The sequence below is a fragment of the Ovis canadensis genome, chromosome 3 (assembly GCF_042477335.2).
Source record: "Ovis canadensis isolate MfBH-ARS-UI-01 breed Bighorn chromosome 3, ARS-UI_OviCan_v2, whole genome shotgun sequence".
Lineage (NCBI taxonomy): Eukaryota > Metazoa > Chordata > Mammalia > Artiodactyla > Bovidae > Ovis > Ovis canadensis.
This window is the reverse complement of record NC_091247.1, coordinates 38682118-38699415: the sequence shown is the minus strand read 5'-3', so window position 1 is coordinate 38699415 and position 17298 is coordinate 38682118. Positions and strand designations below refer to the sequence as shown.

Sequence of the window (17298 nt, the reverse complement as noted above, 5' to 3'; positions counted from 1 at the left end):
GTAACCCAGGAAAGAAGGGACTCACCAGAAGACAGGAAGGCAAGAAAAACAGAGGCCAAGGTGCAGTTACATTTGGGGAACTGCAGGCGGCTCAGTGTGGCTGGGGCTGAGATGCGTGGAGGGTAGACAGATGGACAAGAGTCACACCAGTGAAGGCCTTAGTGCCCTGCTTAACATTTGTTTATTTGGCTGTATCAGGTCTGAATGCAGCACACTGGGTCTTCAATCTTTGTTGCTGCATGTGGAATCTTTTTAGTTGTGGCATGTGAACGCTTGGTTACGTCACGTGGGACCTAGTTCCCTGACTAGGGATTGAACCCTGGCCCTCTGCATTGAAAGCGTGTAGTCTTAGCCACTGGACCATGAGAGAAGTCCCAATAATTTGGCCTTGTATGAGGTCAACGTGGAGCCGCCCAGGAGTTTTAAGCAGTGGTATGATGTGATCAGGTTTAAGCTTCAGAAGGTCACTCAGGAAACAAATCTAAGGGAACACAACAGGAGGCAGTTATAACAGGAGGCTGGGCCAAGAATCCAGGAGAGAGGTCAGGGTGGAAAACAACTCCTGGAGGGAAGTGCAGGGACAAAAATAATTGCATTTTGGTCACTACAAGGTTGAAGTATGTGTCAGACATTGAAGTAGTATTGTCCAGTGTGTATATTAAAAAAGATGCTTGAACCAGAGACTTTTAAAAAGTTTCTTTGAGTCTTCACCTCAACTATTTACTACATGCCTACTACTGCAAGCACTGTGCTGAGAAGAATACAGTCAAATCCGTGCTGCCCCAGGATTATACTCCAGAGAAGATAAAACAGATAATAAACACGTAGACAAATAAACAAGGAAGTGCCTGGTAAACAACGCAGCACTGTGTAACAGAGATGGATGTGGAGTGGGGGCTTCATTGGTTTAGGTGGTCAGCTGCTAGGAAGTACGGAAGTACAGAATTCCTGAGGGTGGAGGAGGCAGCCACAAGATGCATGGTCTCAACTCCATGCAAATAGGAGCATGCCCTTAAAAAAAAATCCATCTGTTTTATAGATTTGCCTTCTTTGCCTGGCTGTGCCCTCAAGGTTGGCCATTGTGTGGCAAGAGGCTTCAGGGCGGAAAACTGAGACTGGTGCGCAGGAAGTTCCTGTCAATGTTTCTTCATTTACCCAGTGCCTTTCATCCCCCATTTCTAACGCCCATCCTGGCATCTGCTCTGTATTTGGCAGGCCTGGCTCATTGGCACAAGTGGGTTGTATTTGATCATTATTCCTGAATCATAAATGAGGGCTACAAAAGCCAAGGTATAAAGGGCATCAGCCAAAATTATTTGTGAGTCAAAGGATCTTACTTTGAATTGAACCAGAAATACCTGATGTCTGTGCTGTGCTTAGTCATTCAGTCATGTCTGACTCTGCAACCCCATGGACTGTAGCCCGCCAGGCTCCTCTATCCATGGGTATTCTCCAGGCAAGAATACTGCAGTGAGTTGCCATGCCTTCTTCCAGAAGATCTTCCCAACCCAGGGACTGAACCCATGTCTCCTGCATTGCAGGTAGATTCTTTTCCATCTGAGCCACTGGGGAAGCTCATGAAAACTGGAGTAGGCAGCCTATCCTTTCTCCAGGGGATCTTCCCGACCCAGGAATCAAACGGGTCTCCTGCATTCCAGGCAGATTCTTTACCAGCTAAACTACCAGGGAAGCCCCACCTGGTGTCCAGCCCTTTCTTTTTCTGGACTCTCTATCACCATATCTATTACAATGGTTTCCTCTTTGAATCCAAGCATCTAAAAACTTGATTTCTCTTCAAGGGGTTTGAAGTAAGTTACTTTATCCTGTCTACTCCAGGTCTGTACTCAAGCCAACCAGCGTTTCTACTGAAGCCAGTTCTTTTTCTCTTTTGACGTGCTCACACTGCTTTATTTATTTTTTCTGTTTCCTTATTTTTGGCGGCTGGGTCTTCAGCGCCACATGTGCACTTCCTGTAGCTGTGGGGGGCAGGGACTACTCCAGCAACGGTGCTCAGACTTCTCACTGCAGCGGCTTCTATGGGACTTGTAGTTGCAACCCGCTGGCTCTAGAGTGAGGGCGTCAGTGGTTGGGGCAGGCAGGCTCAGTAGTTGCAGTGCACAGGCTTAGTTCCTCTGCGGTATGTGGGATCTTCCTGGACCAGGAATTGCATTGTCCCTTGCAATGGCAGGCAGATTCCTACCCACTGCACCACCCGGAAAGTCTTCCTCAGAACATTCTGTAAATTGAAGTGCTATGTAACATTCAAAATACAAGTTGTTTCCTTTTTAAGGGGTCCTTGGATAAGGGCACAAAATTCAGGAAGTAGTTAAGGTAAATTCCTATGTTTCTAGGTTGCCTGGGCAAGAATTTTATAGAAAAGGATTGGTTTCCTCCAAAGTTAGGAAGTTCAGGTTGCCAGCTGGAGGGCTGACTGTTTGGGATAGTGAGGAAATGATGGTATTACCTTGGAAACCTGGTCAGTAAAATACACAATTTCTCTTTCTTGAGAAAATGCTTATGCAAACTAAAGAGGATTGGCGTGAGATTATTTTGAGTGGAGTTTAAGCATAAGATAATTATCCTCCAATTAAAAATAAATACAATTTAAAAAATTTTTCAGAAAAGGAAAAAATCTTCATAAGCACATTATCATTTGTATAAAGAACAAATTATCATTTCTATCTTATGTGCAAAATCTAAAGGACGCAAAATTTCAAGTACTATGTATTACATACTAATAGTTTTTAAAATTAATATTGTTCTCATATTTCTGGCATGTCAATAATTATTTGACATTATTTTTGTTTCCCTGAGTGAACAAAATTGGTTTCAGAAATAAAAATTTTTAAAAAAAGATAAAAATCAGGCAGCCTTACAGACTTCTGGCTATGTCTATGTGAAGAGGTTGGTGAATCTTCTTTGCAAAAACAAGAGGTATAAGACAGGATAAAAGTATTTAAAAATGAAATGTTAGGGCTCTGGAAATTGACCACAGGCAGAAAACAAATTGAGAAACGTTTTTCCTTGAAAAACTGCTAGACCTTCAGATAGGAACAGTGGAAGTCTATAGTTTTACTTATCTATTGCTACGTAACAAATTACTCCAAAATGTAGGGGCTTAAAACAACAAGCATTTATCATCTCATAGTTTCCATACATCGGGAATGCAGGAATGGCATAGCTGGGTACCTCTGGTCTCTCATGCGGTTGTGGTCAAGCTGTTGGCAGGGCTGCAGTCTTATCTGAAGACTCAACTAGGAGAGGATCTGCTTTCATGCTGACTCAGGTGGCAGCTGGCTGGCCGAAGTTCCTTGCTGGCTATTGGCTGGAAGCCTTTGCTCAGCATATGAAGTTCTCCATAGGGCTACCTCGCCTCATTGCACCTAGCTTACCCTGGAATGAGTGATCTGAGGGAGGAAGAAGGAGAGCACCAAGATGAAAGCTGCAGTCTTTTTTTTCCAGCATATAAATTTTACTAATTATGCAACTTTTTTAGAGAAGAGGTGAAATTCTCATCTTTGTTTAGAAGCATCAAAGGATTTAATAACTTACTTCCTGGTTTAAACAAAGCATACTTGTTAACTAACATATGCAGCCCAGTTCGAATCAAGAGTAGCTTAGAAGGCATTTCTGCTGGGCAAAAGTCCCAAGCATTTAAATTCTCTCTCACTGCATACGTCTCCCAAATGTCATCCTAATTTTTTTCATAAGATTCACATAACAGAAAAGTAACCATTAACCATTTTATTTTATGGTTGTTGAAATATTTATTTATTTTTATCAAAGTCCATTTGATTTATAATATTATATTAGCTTCAGGTGTACAACATAGTGATTCAATGTTTTTATAGATTGTCCCGCATTTAAAGTATAAAATATCTGCTGTATTATTGTGCTGTACATTATATTCCTATGTCTTATTTTATATATAGTAATATGTACCCCTTAGTTCCCCATGCCATCTTGCCCCTCCACTGTGATGGGTTTCTGTTTTATTATATTTGTTTGTTTGTTTTTTAGATTCTGTATGTAAGTGACAACATAGAGAACTGGTCTTTCTCTGATGTTGAGCATCTTTTCATGTGCCTGTTGGCTATCTGTATCCTCTTTGGAAAACGTCTATTCGGGTCTTCTGCCCATTTTGTAACTGAGTTTTTCACTTTCTGGAGATTGAGTTGATGTTCATGTATTTTGGATACATGATGCCATTTGCAAGTAGTTTCTCCCATTCAGTAGGTTGTCTGCTTCTTTTGTTGATGGCTTTCTTTGCTGTGCAAAAGCTTTTATTAATAAGTTTAATCAGGTCCCATTTGTTTATTTTTCATTTCTTCTACCTTAGGAGGTAGAGCCAATAAAAAAAATATTGATATACTGATGTCAAAGAATGTTCTGCCTATGTTTACTTTTATGAATTTTATGGGTTCAGGTCTTGCATTTGGTGTTTAACTCATTCTGAGTTTATTTTGTTTATGATGTGAGAAAATGTTTTATTTATTCTTTTACATGTAGTTGTCCTATTTTTCCAGTACCACTTATTGAAGAGATTATCTATTCCCCATGGTATATTTTTGCTGCCTCTCTTATATACTAGTTGAACATTTTTGTGTTGATTTATTTCTGGGCTCTTTATTCTGTCCCATACAATGGAGTATTATTCAGCCATAAAAACAGATGAAGTAATGATACATGCTACAACTTTGAAAACACTATGCTATGTGAAAGAAGCCAGAAAAAAAAGGCTATATATTATATGATTGCATTTATATGAAATGTCTAGAATGAGCAAATCCATGGAGACAGTAAATAAATTAGTGGTTCAGGGGGTGGGAAGAGGTAGGAATAGGGGGTTGACTGCTAATGAGAACAGGGTTTCTTTCGGGAGATGATGGAAATGCTTTGGAATTGGATAGCAGGAGTGGGTGTATGACCTTCAACTATACTAAAAACCGCATCATTGTACAACTTAAGAGGGTAAATTTTATGGGGTGTGAATTATACATCAATTTAAAATTTTAAGTTTTTCACTTCAGAAGACAACATTAATAAAACAATTAAGATATAGATTAGGAGAAAATATCTGAAATCATATATCTGATAATGGACTTGTATATAGAGCACAGAAAGAACTATTATAACTTAATCAGACAGTCTAATAAAAAAAATAGGCAAAAGACTTGAGCAGAGATTTCATCAAAGAAAATATTCAAACAGCTAATAACCCCATGCAGAGATGCTAACTGCCATTAATCATTAGGGAAATGCCAGTTAATACTCCAGAGAATCCACTACAGACTCACTAGAATGTCTATAAGCCAAAGAGACAGAATATGACAAGTGTTGAGATTATGAAGAAATAGGAACCCTCATACATCGCTGGTGAAAATGTAAACTGAGAGTTACTTTGGAAAAACCTGGCAGTTTCTTAAATTAAATATACTCACAACATAGTAATTCCAAAGTCTTATGTATGTATCCATGAGAAATGAAAATACGTATCTACACAAATACTTGCTCACAAGTGTTCAAAGTGGCACTATTCTTAAGAAGCCCAGATCGGAAATGATCCAAATGCTCACCAATTAGTGAAGAGACAAACAGTTGTGTTGTATCTATACAATGTAATAGTTACCAACAATAAAAGGAAAAAATCATTGGTGGATGCAAAAAAAAAAAAAAAAAAAAGATGAACTTCAAAAACATTATGCTAAGGAAAAGAGACTCTTTATTGGGTTGGCCAAAAAGTTCACTGGGTTTTTCTGTTTCATCTTTCCATAAGATGAAACAGAAAAACTGGATGAACTTTTGGCCAACCCAAATATTATATAATTCCATTTATGTGAGATTTCTAGATGTGGCAGAATCATAGAGGGAGAAAGCAGATCAGTGGTTGCCTGGGACTGAAGGCAGGAGTAGGGACTGACTGCAGATGGGCAGGAGGGAAGTTGTGGCATGATTGTTGTTGCCATTTAGTCACTAAGTGTCTTACTCTTTTGTAGCCCCATGGGCTATAGCGTGCCAGGCTCCTCTGTCCATGGGACTTCCCAGGCAAGAACACTGGAGTGGGTTGTTTGGCATGTTGTTGTTGTTCAGTCACCAGACTCCTCTGTACTGAGTCAGTGATACTGTTCAACCATCTCATCATCTGCCACCCCCTTCTCCTCTTGCCTTCAATCTTTCCCAGAATCAGGGTCCTTTCCAATGAGCCAGCTCCTCGCATCAAGTGGTCAAAGAATTGAAGCTTCAGCTTCAGCATCTGTTCTTCCAAAGAATATTCAGGGTTGATTTCCTTTACAATTGATTGGTGTGATCTCCTAGCAGTCCAAGGAACTATCAAGAGTTGCCGGGGTCCAGCCCCGGTGGATCCAGGGTAATTTGAAGCGGGGATGTAGTTAGCGTCCTAGGAAAGAACTTATTTAATTACAGATATATAGAGAGATTAGAAACGGATAGTGTAGTAGGAAATATTCGTGGAGAAAAAGAGACTGAATAACTTGGTTTATGTGGAATACCAATAAAACTCCAAGACAAGGAGTTTGCACCATCTACATTGGGCCACCGGTGCCACTTGAATATCAGAAGGTGCCCCTCCTTGGGCTCCTTCTCGAGTGGAACTTAAAAGCCAGGCAAGTAAGTAGACGTGGTGAGCATCCATGCTCCAGATGGGAATTCAGCCAGAAGGGGAAAGAAAGAATGACATGGGGGAATCAGTCTTTCCAGAAACTGATCCCATTTCTTTATTTTTCAGGTTTGCTTATATACTTTTTGTTATACATAGGGATGAATACAGAGTTATGTGGGGGTCAGCAAACCTGACCCTTGTCAAAATCAGGTGCTTCATATAAACGTATACAAAGGTCTTATGGGTTTTACATCATCTTATGGCCATGAGGCCTGCTTAGATTTTATGATCCTTTCTTTCTGATAACCAAAAAACTTATTTTTTCCAAGGGTGTTTTTCCTTAAACCAGGTGCCACCCTCTGAAGGTCCAGATAAAGTTGCATTCCTATAGGGTGAGGGTGTAGTGGGTTACAACTAAGAAAGGAATTTATTTAACCTAAGGTTAACATGATTAATCTTAAAGGTTAATACTTATTTCTCCTATATGCTAGTTATAATCATTATAAGGGCAGGGAATATGGAGATTTAGCAGCAAACATCAGCCCAATAAATGAAAACCCTTCACCAATGTTCCCCTTAAGATCTATTTAGTCTTAAGATAGTGATAAAGCTACATTTTTATATAGCAAGGACACAGTGATTTATAACAAAGTACAGTGATCTATAACAAAAGAGAAAATTCATTAACTCAAAAAGTCTAGTATTGCTAACATCAAAAACTACTGTATTTCCTTTTCTATATTCCAAATACATTAATATATTCCCAGGTGCCTAAGGATATGGAGGCCTGGTGGCAATCATTGACTTAACAATGAGAAAAGCCCTATGCTAATTAAGATTTTCAAAATGCTAATTAAGATTTTCAAAATACTTCAAACTCTCTGTGCTGTTTATGGTTGAGAGGTTGTCACACAAGCTAGTCTGTCAGCAGAGAGGTTTGACCTGAGACACCCTTGTCACACCCAAGGCAGGGAATTAGCAGCAATTATTGGCACAACAAATGAAAAACCCTTCACCAGTATAATTCCTAACCAACCCACTATACTAATAATTTCTAACTCCCCAAAAGAATTTGCCTTTAGTAAGTCTAAAACATCTCATGCCTCTCACGGTTGGGAGGCTGTAAACAATCACATGTGGCCGGACGAACCTGTACAGGCAGGCTAGATAACCTTCAGAGGAGTTCGTAAGTTGAAACACTCTTGTCACGCCCAGGAATTTTTATTGACTTGGAGCTGTAAGTTAACTCCTTCTCCGAGAGAGGTAATGGGGGTCAGCCCCCCGTAAAGTCAGAGGTATAGGTGAGAGCATAAAACAGTAAAGTAGGTAGACTCTGGTTTTGGGGGTAGATGCTCGGGAACAGGGTGTTTCCTGAGGCTCGATCCCACCTTTGTGTATGCCGAAGCCTCCTTCCTCATGACCTTTCCATGGGTGGAGTTCCTCATGCTGGCTCCTGGCAAAGAGTCTTCTCCAGCACCACAGTTCGGAAGCATCAATTCTTCGGTGCTCAGCTTTCTTTATAGTCCAACTCTCACATCCATACATGACTACTGGAAAAATTATAGCTTTGACTATACAGACCTTTGTCAGCAAGGTGATGTCTCTGCTTTTTAATACACTGTCAGGTTAGTCCTAGATTTTCTTCAGAGGAGACAATGTCTTTTCATTTCATGGCTGCAGTGATTTTGGAGCCAAAGAAAGGAAAATCTTTCACTGCTTCCACTTTTTCCCCTTCTGTTTGCCATGAAGTGTTGGGACCAGATGCCATGATCTTAGTTTTTTGAATGTTGAGTTTTAAACCAGCTTTTTCACTTTCCTCTTTCACCCTCATCAACAGGCTCTTTAGTTTCTCTTCCTTTTCTGCCATTAGAGTGGTACCATATGCAAATCTGAGGTTGCGGATATTTTTCCCAGCACTCTTCATTCTGGCTCATGATTCATTCAGCCTGGCATTTTGCATGATGTACTCTGCATATAACTTAAATAAGCAGGATGACAATATATAGTCTTGTCATACTTCTTTTTTAATTTTGAACTAGTTTGTTTTTCCACATCTGGTTTTAACTTTTGCTTCTTTACCAGCAACTAAATAGTGACAACTAGCCACCCCACTCCAGTACTCTTGCCTGGAAAATCCCACGGACGGAGGAGCCTGGTAGGCTGCAGTTCACGGGTTAGCAAAGAGTCAGATACGACTGAGCGACTTCACTTTCCCTTTTCACTTTCATGCATTGGAGAAGGAAATGGCAACCCACGCCAGTGTTCTTGCCTGGAGAATCCCAAGGACAAGGGAGCCTAGTGAGCTGCCGTCTGTGGGGTCACACAGAGTCGGACACGACTGAAGCGACTTAGCAGCAGCAGCCTAATGCCTACCTCTTGAGTCCTTTTCTTTCCAAATTTCTCATTTCAAGGGTTGCCAATAAGCTGTTATTCCAAAAACAGAGCTCTGCTATGGTAAACTGCTATGGTAAAGCACTTTCTAGCAGGAAGTTTTATGGATATATAGCCTACATTAATATACAGATTTCTCAGGAAGCTGTCAGTCTGGTATTCTCATCTCTTTAAAAGTTTCCCAAAGTTTGTTGTGATCCACACAGTCAAAGGCTTTAGGGTAAATCAATGAAATAGAAGTAGATGTTTTTCTGAAACTCCCTTGCTTTCTCCATGATCCAGCAACTGTCAGCAATTTGATCTCAAGTTCCTCTGTCTCTTTGAAACCTAGCTTGTACATCTGGAAGTTCTTGATTCACATACTGCTGAAGCCTAGCTTGAAAGATTTTGAGCATAACCTTGCTAGAATGTGAAATGAGTGCAATTGTATGGTAGTTTGAACATTTTGGGCATTGCCCTTCTTTGGGATTGGAATGAAAACTGACTTTTTCCAGTCCTGTGGCCACTGCTGAATTTTCCAAATTTGCTGACATATTGAGTGCAGCACTTTAACAGTATCATTTTTTAGGATTTTAAATAGCTCAGCTGGAATTCCATCACCTCCACTAGTTTTGTTCATAGTTATGCTTCCTAAGACCCACTTAACTTCACACTCCAGGATGTCTGGTTCTCGGTGAGTGACTACACCATTATGGTTATCCAGGACATTAAGACTTTTTTTGTATAGTTCTTCTGTGTATTCTTGCCACCTCTTCTTAATCACTTCTTCTTCTGTTAGGTCTTTGCCACTTCTGTCCTTTATTGTGCCTATCTTTGCATGAAATTTTCCCTTAGTATCTCTAATTTTCTTGAAGCGATCTCTGGCTTTTCCCATTCTATTGTTTTCCTCTATTTCCTTGCATTGTTAACTTAAGAAGGCTTTCTTGTCTCTCCTTGCTACTCTCTGGAACTCTGCATTCAGTTGGGTATATCTTTTCCCTTTCTCCTTTGCCTTTCGCTTCTCTTCCTTCCTCAGCTCTTTGTAAAGTCTCCTGAGACAACCACTTTGCCTTCTTATTTTTCCTTTTTTTTTTTTGAGATGGTCCTCTTCATGGGTCACAGCTTTGTCATGGCAAGGGAGTTGCATAACTTAATGAAGAGGGCCACTCAAGACCAATGGGTCACAGTGAAGAGTTCTGACAAAACAGGGGCCACTGGATGAGAAAAGGCAACCTGCTATAGTTCTTGCCAGGAGAACCCCAAGAGCAGTATGAAAAGGCAAGAAGATATGACACTGGAAGATAAGTCCCTCAGATTGGAAGGTGTCCGATATGCTACTGGGGAAGAACAGAAGGCAACTACTAATAGCTCCAGAAAGAATGAAGAAGCTGGACCAAACCTGAAATGATGCTCACTTGTGAATATGTCTGGTGGTGAGACTAAAGTCCAGTGCTGTAAAGAATAATATTGCATAGGAACTTGGAATATTAGGTTCATGAATCAAGGTAAATTGGATGTAATGAAGCAGGAGATGGTGAGATTAAGCATCGACATCTTAGGAATCAGTGAACTAAAATGGACGGGAATGGGTGAATTTAATTCAGATGACCATTGTATCTACTACTGTGGGCAAGAATCCCTTAGAAGAAATGGAGTAGCCCTCATAGTCAACAAATGAGTGCTAAGTGCAACACTTGGGTGCAGCCTCAAAAATGACAAAAATGATCTTGGTTCGTTTCCAAGCCAAATCATTCAACATCACATTAATCCAAGTCTATGCCCCAACCACTGATGCTGAAGAAGTTGAAGTTGAGCAGTTCTATGAAGACCTACACCACCTAGAACTAACTCCAAAAAAAGATGTCCTTTTCATCATAGGAGATTGGAATGCAAAAGTAGTAAATCAAGAGTTACCTCGAAAAACATGCAAGTTTGGCCTTGGAGTACAAAATGAAGCAGGGCAAAGGCTAACAGAGTTTTGCCAAGAGAGCACATTAGTCATAGCAAACACCCTTTCCCAACAACTCAACAGATGACTCTACACATGGACATCACCAGATGGTCAATACCAAATCAGATTGATTATATTCTTTGCAGCCAAAGATGGAGAAGCTCTATACAGTAAGCAAAAACAGGACCTGGAGCTGACTGTGCCTCAGATCAGGAGCTCCTTATTGCAAAATTCAGGCTCAAATTGAAAAAAGTAGTGAGAACCACTAGGCCATTCAGGTATAACCTAAATCAAATCCCTTATGATTATATAATGGAGGTGAGGAATAGATTCAAGGGATTAAATCTGGTAGACAGAGTGCCTGAGGAACTATGGACAGAAGTTTGGTATGACAGAGGTGTCCTAAAACTGGATTGTGGTAATGGTTGCATAACAGGATGAATTTACTTAAAACCAATGAACTGTTAACCAAAAAAAAACAAAACAAAAACAAATAAAAAAATAGAAAGAACTGCACACAAGGAAACTTTGGGATAAGGTAATTTTCTTTTTCTTGGCTTGGAAGGTAGGTGGCTATTTAATAATAATTTCTGCCCATATATATATTTCTCAAGCTTGTGATTTATTCCATTTCCTGTATAATGTCATACTTTAATTCTTAAAAGTTTAAAATAAAAATTTAACAATGTAGATAATTTAAGCAATTCATTGATGAAAAAAAATCAGGGTGAAATTTAATGTCTTGCTGATGTCTGCTGGGTCTAATCTGTGGTATTAATATTTTTTTCCTATAGAGTCCTAAAAGAAGAGTTAGAGGAGGAACAAAGATAATGGATTTGATAATGACACTGAGTCATTGGCCGCTCCTAGAGAAAACTAAGGAAGCTCCCTGCTCATGTGCTTCCCTCCTTTGGAATATCTTGTTCCCTGTGGCCTCTCTCCACCAAAGCCCTGCCTTAACATCTGGTACTCTGAGCCCTCATGATGCCCTGGACTGGTATCTCGTCTGATTAACTCATCTCTGGGGATGCCTAAACTCTGAACTGCCTGGACCTCTACAGTGCATGCCCTTGGGGCTTGGCCTTCTTCCAGGGGGCAGGAAAGCTGAGAAACTTACACAATGTATGGGATCCTTTCCCCCTAGGACGTTGTCAAAGGAGTCTTCTAGGGAGAAAGCCGGAATGAAAAAGAGCCGTTTTAATGGTGGAAACTCTGGCTAGGGGCTGCCCTCATGGGAACACAGGGCTGTGTGTCTAGCTGGGTCTGGCACAGCTCAGCAGATTCTGAATTACACTCCAGATGTTTGGTTTGGAAGGTCCCTTGGCTATTTGGCTTCTGGAGTCCTCTCTCACCATGGAACTCCTCTGTGGGAGGACAGAACTCATCAATCACATTCCCCAAATGTCAAAGCTCCTGCTGTGTGACCCCAGGAGAACCCTGCTTTTCATCTACATGACCGAAGCAAGGACTCCACATTTGCTGGATAAAAGCTTGAAGTGTTTGGGCAAAGGGCCTCCCTGAGGATTAGAGTTCCCACAGAAGGTTATAAACTGCAATATAAATGTCACCCCCACCTCTGGATGTTTGTAATTTCACCCTTTCTTCTTTCCTTTCCTACAGTCTCTTAACAAAATTATATTTAATTTTCTCAATTAGATGCTATTTCTGCCATGTGCAGCCAGAACTTGAGATCCCTAGAAGAGGTCACAGAATCACTCAGATTCAGACTTGCAGAATTCTTTGTACTTTCCAGAACCTGCTACATCTTCCTTTCATTCTGGAGCCTTTGACTTGCTGCTTCCTTCCAAAATAACTAAGCAAACTAGAGAATATTTCCAGAGAAAGAAATTCAATTTAGAATTTGTTTCATATGCTCAAGGCTTGGCCCTTGAGGGATAGGAGAGAGACTAGCAATACTAATTGTAATCTCTGCCTTTATAAGGAGTTTTCCATTTTTTAAGGATGGTCCTAGCGTTGGCTGCCTCCTTGTAGTACATCACGTCTCTTTCCAGCAGTTCCCTTGTGACAACTCTTATTCAAGCCCCTCCAATTGTATGTGTTCAAAGGCTGTTGGGTGAAAGAGTACTGTGCCTACATGATAATCCATCGAAAATCCAGAATCAAGAAATTCAGGTTAGCTGGAACAAAGCATATTCATCCTGGAAAGGAGCAGAGACAGTGCTGGAAACAGATGAGGCTGGAAAGCTTGGCAGGAGCCAGGTATCAAAGAACCTTCCAATAGTGCAAAGGAATGTATCCTGACAACAAGGAGCAGCCAAGGGCAGATTTGAACAGGAGAGTGACTTGATCAGATTTGGCTCAGTGGTAAGGAGTCCCCCTGCCAAGCAGGAGCTGTGGGTTTGATCCCTGGGTCGGGAAGATTTCCTGGAGGAAGAAATGGCAACCCATTCCAGTATTCTTACCTGGGAAATCCCATGGATGTGGTGGCCTACGGACTTTGGGGTCGAAAGGAGTCAGACACAACTGAGTGACTGACCATGAGCACTGGATTGTTTATATTCCAAGCTCAGGAACCACTGTACTAGATAATGAAAACTAATCAAGACCCCTCAGCCTCCTGCTGCTCTGTTACATTCTTATAATCTGTTACTTTTTTATAATCAGTTTTTGTAAGAAGAGACACTTTTCACCAATGATTTTTCAGAAATATTAAGAACAGCAAATAATAAGATAAGATGAAAATGGAATTTAATTAAAGGCGAAAGGTCTGGAATTTTAAGTGATTTTGACTCTGATCCCTTTATCTTTCCTAAAAAGTATATTAAAAATAATAAAAATAAAACAGAAGTTAATAAAATAGAAAACAAAGAAACAATAAAAAAAATCAACAAACTAAAAGCTGATTCAGTGGGAGAGGAAAGCTAATAGATCAAATATAAACAAACAAAGGAAGTAATTATAATAAAATGCAACATGTGTTATAAAAATGTTGTGAAGAGGAGACTTCCCTGGTGGTCCAGTGGTTAAGACTCTGCCTTCCCAATGCAGGGAGCCCAGGTTCAATCCCTGGTCAGGGAACTAGATCCCACATGCTGCAAATTTAAAAAGAAATGAATAAAAAATAGAAAAAAAAATCCCTTTAAAAAAATGCTATGAAGAAACTCCTAAATGCAGAGGAAAGCAGAGGTCTTCACAAAGATGTGCTTTTTGTGAAGTTTAACTGTGAACTTGTGAGAGAAGCTTTCTAGGGCATAGAGTGTGTGTCTGTGTGTGTGTGATCACTAGGCAAAGACACTCTTGTTTTAACACCATGGTAACCCTTTCCTAGGCCAACATCTCAAACCAGGGTGCTTAAGGAATGTTTGCGAAATGAATAAGCATCTTCACAGTCGTTCCCCAGTGTATCTTTCGTCTGTCCAGAGTTTCACAAATGTAGTTTCCTAAGCACTTTACCTATAACTTTTGGATTTGTTTAATTCTATGCCACAGCCTTTCATGGCAAAGCAGTGTGATGCTGTTTTCCTAAAGACACTACATTAGAGACTCCCAACATTTTTTTCCCATTTTACCTGGAGACACCTAGGCCTGAATAGAAAGCTAAAATTGATAGTGCCTGTTGGAAAGAAAACTGAAATTCACACGTAACAGTAGCTGCCTAACTATCTTAAGGATACATATGAGGGTGGGATGCCCCCATCTTCTGCCCCAGCTTTTGGGCACTGGTGTTTGCTCTGGGCATCTGAGGTACCTGGAGAAGATTCTCTCGCTGCATCCAGGCTGCAGTGATGGTTGTGCAGGTTGTCCACTGCACAAGAGGTCCTGGCAGAGGTGGTGAGGAGGGCTGAAATAAAGCTGGTATTCCACTTACCGAGCTGTGCAGCCAGGGGCATTGTCCACCCAGGTGAAAGAAGACTTTTTAAAAAATTTGGCACAAATGCATCAGTGAGTAGAGGCTCACTGCAGCCCTGTGTCCTTGGCTGTCATCGGTGTGCTGCTCCAGCTTGGGCAAGAGTCATGCTTGAGAGGTTCCCTGAATGGCCTTTTAAAGGAGCACCCTCAAAAAAAAAAAATAATAATAAATAAATAAATAAAGGAGCACCCTCAATTCCTTCAGCTTCAAAGAATCGTTTCAGACAATCTTTTCAAGCCCTTTGGTGGATGACTAACACATCACTGGCAATCCACAGATGGAGAATTACTACCTTCTGAGTTCTGGAGAAAGGCAACGCTAAGCTCAACTACCCACATGCAGTTTGTGGCCTGCAGCTGCTTCTCCTGCCACCAGATGGCACCCTCCCCCAGGTACTAGAAAGAGAATTTCCTGAGGATGGCTGGAGGGCATCACCGACTCCACGCACAGGAGTTTGGGTAAACTCTGGGAGTTGGTGATGGGCAAGGTGGCCTGGTGTGCTGTGATTCATGGGGTCGCAAAGACTGAGCGACTGAACTGATGCCAGCTCTTTTATTATGTGTTTCAGAAATGCCTTATCATCCTGTCACGTAATTTCATTAAATGGAATAACAGTTTCACAGCACTCACCCAGCTCATACAGAGCCCCTTCTCTTTTTCTTGTTCACCTGATTTTGTTTCCATCGGCAAATGTTCAAATCCAGGAGGCACAGGACAAGCCATAGGGAACCCAACTCCCTGAGCGCTAGTATTTCTGGAAAATTCTAGAAGACCTTATTGATAACACAACTGGGTATCGGTTTCATAAATTCTAACTCCAGACAGCCAATGGCTATTAATTTTAAGCATTCTTCTTTTTTAATTGGAGCATAATTTACATTATACTTAAAAGCACAAAATTTTTAAGGGGAAATTTTTTATTCAAATTTTGATTGTGCTTTTTTTATTGGATTGTAGTTCATTTACAATATTGTGTTAGTTTCAAATGTACAACAAAATGATTCGGTTATACATATATACATATGAAAGAAATTGTTAGTCACTCAGTCGTGTCTGACTCTTTGCTACCCCATGGACTGTGTAGCCCACCAAGCTCCTCTGTCCAGGAAATTCTCCAGGCACAAATACTGAAGTGGGTAGCCATTCCCTTCTCCAGGGGCTCTTGCTGACCCAGGAATCAAACCTGGGTCTCCTGCCTTGCAGGCGGATTCTTTACCATCTGAGCCACCAGGGAAGCCTGTACATAGATCGATTCTTTTTCAGATTCTTTTCCATTATAGATTACTATAGAAAGAAAAGAAAGAAAGTTAAGTCGCTCAGTCATGTCTGACTCTTTGCGACCCCATGGACTGTAGCCTACCAGGCTCCTCCTTCCACTGGATTCTCCAGGCAAGAGTACTGGAGTGGGTTGCTATTTCCATAGATTACTGTAAGATACTAAATATAGTTCCCTGTGCTATACAGTAGGTCCTTGCTGTTAGCCTATTTTATATAAAGTATTGTGTATATGTTAATCCTAAACCCCTAATTTATCTCTTCCTTCCCCCCCCCCACTTAAAGGTGCAATTTTTAACTGTAGTGTCCAGTGTGTTTTAATAAATATATACGCCAGTGTAACCACAACTCCAGTTGGGACGTACATGTTTCCATCATGGTGGAAAGGTCTCTTGTCTGCCTTCAAAATCAATTCCCAAGGCCTGAAGAAGACTCAAGGCCTAGGGGAGCGCAAACAATGGGTTGAATGGAGAATATGTGGCCTGGAGGTTAACATGCATTATAAGAAGCTAAATAGAACTCATAATTACTCACAACCTTATGGTTTTGTGTTTTCCTGGTAAAATCAACCAACTATTTATTATTAAGAAATAAATGGCATTTAAGAATTATTTCATTTACCCAGTGTTTTAGTAACAGTTTTCTTCCAGATATATAAATATGTGAAATATGAAATTCTTTAAAATGTATTTAGTCATTGCTTCATTATTCGGTTCTCCTAAAGTTCTTTTGCTATTCAGTGGTTGGGCTAGAGCCAAGAAAATTATCAAAAGTGTTCAGTGAGACCACTGATTGGTTTTGAAATTAATTGTTCCAGAAGAACCCATCAAAACACTCATCAGCCCAGGAGTTAAAATTCGTTTGTCAGTCTGCCCTGGCTGTGACAGTATTAGTCTGTTAGGGAAATGCAGTGATCTCTGCTAAGAGATGATTTCTTTGTTTTAAATGTTTTATGGAAGCATAGCATACATATGGGAATGTGCAGAGCTCAATGAATTTGTAAACATACCGTGTAATCAACTCTCAGATCAAGTGACAGTTACCAGATCCCCAGAAGCCCTTCTAGTCTCTTTATTACCCTGATTTCTAAGAACACTGATGAATTTTATCTGCTTTTGGACTTTTCACCTAAGTATAATCAGATTAGGTACTGATATGGGCCTGGCTTCAGGACTTTATTTTGAATTTTTTAATGCATATTCTTGTATAGTC

The 17298-nt window shown here is 40.5% G+C and overlaps 1 non-coding gene and 1 pseudogene across 1 annotated transcript; one reads left to right on the top strand and one right to left on the bottom strand.

Annotated features, from left to right (window-relative positions):
• The window catches only part of LOC138435149 (small ribosomal subunit protein eS7-like), an 85599-nt pseudogene extending 70808 nt beyond the window's left edge, over positions 1-14791 (bottom strand).
• TRNAG-CCC (transfer RNA glycine (anticodon CCC)) lies at positions 13907-13979 on the top strand. The gene has a single exon. It is a non-coding gene; the product is annotated as a tRNA-Gly (tRNA).
• Positions 14792-17298: the final 2507 nt, after the last annotated feature.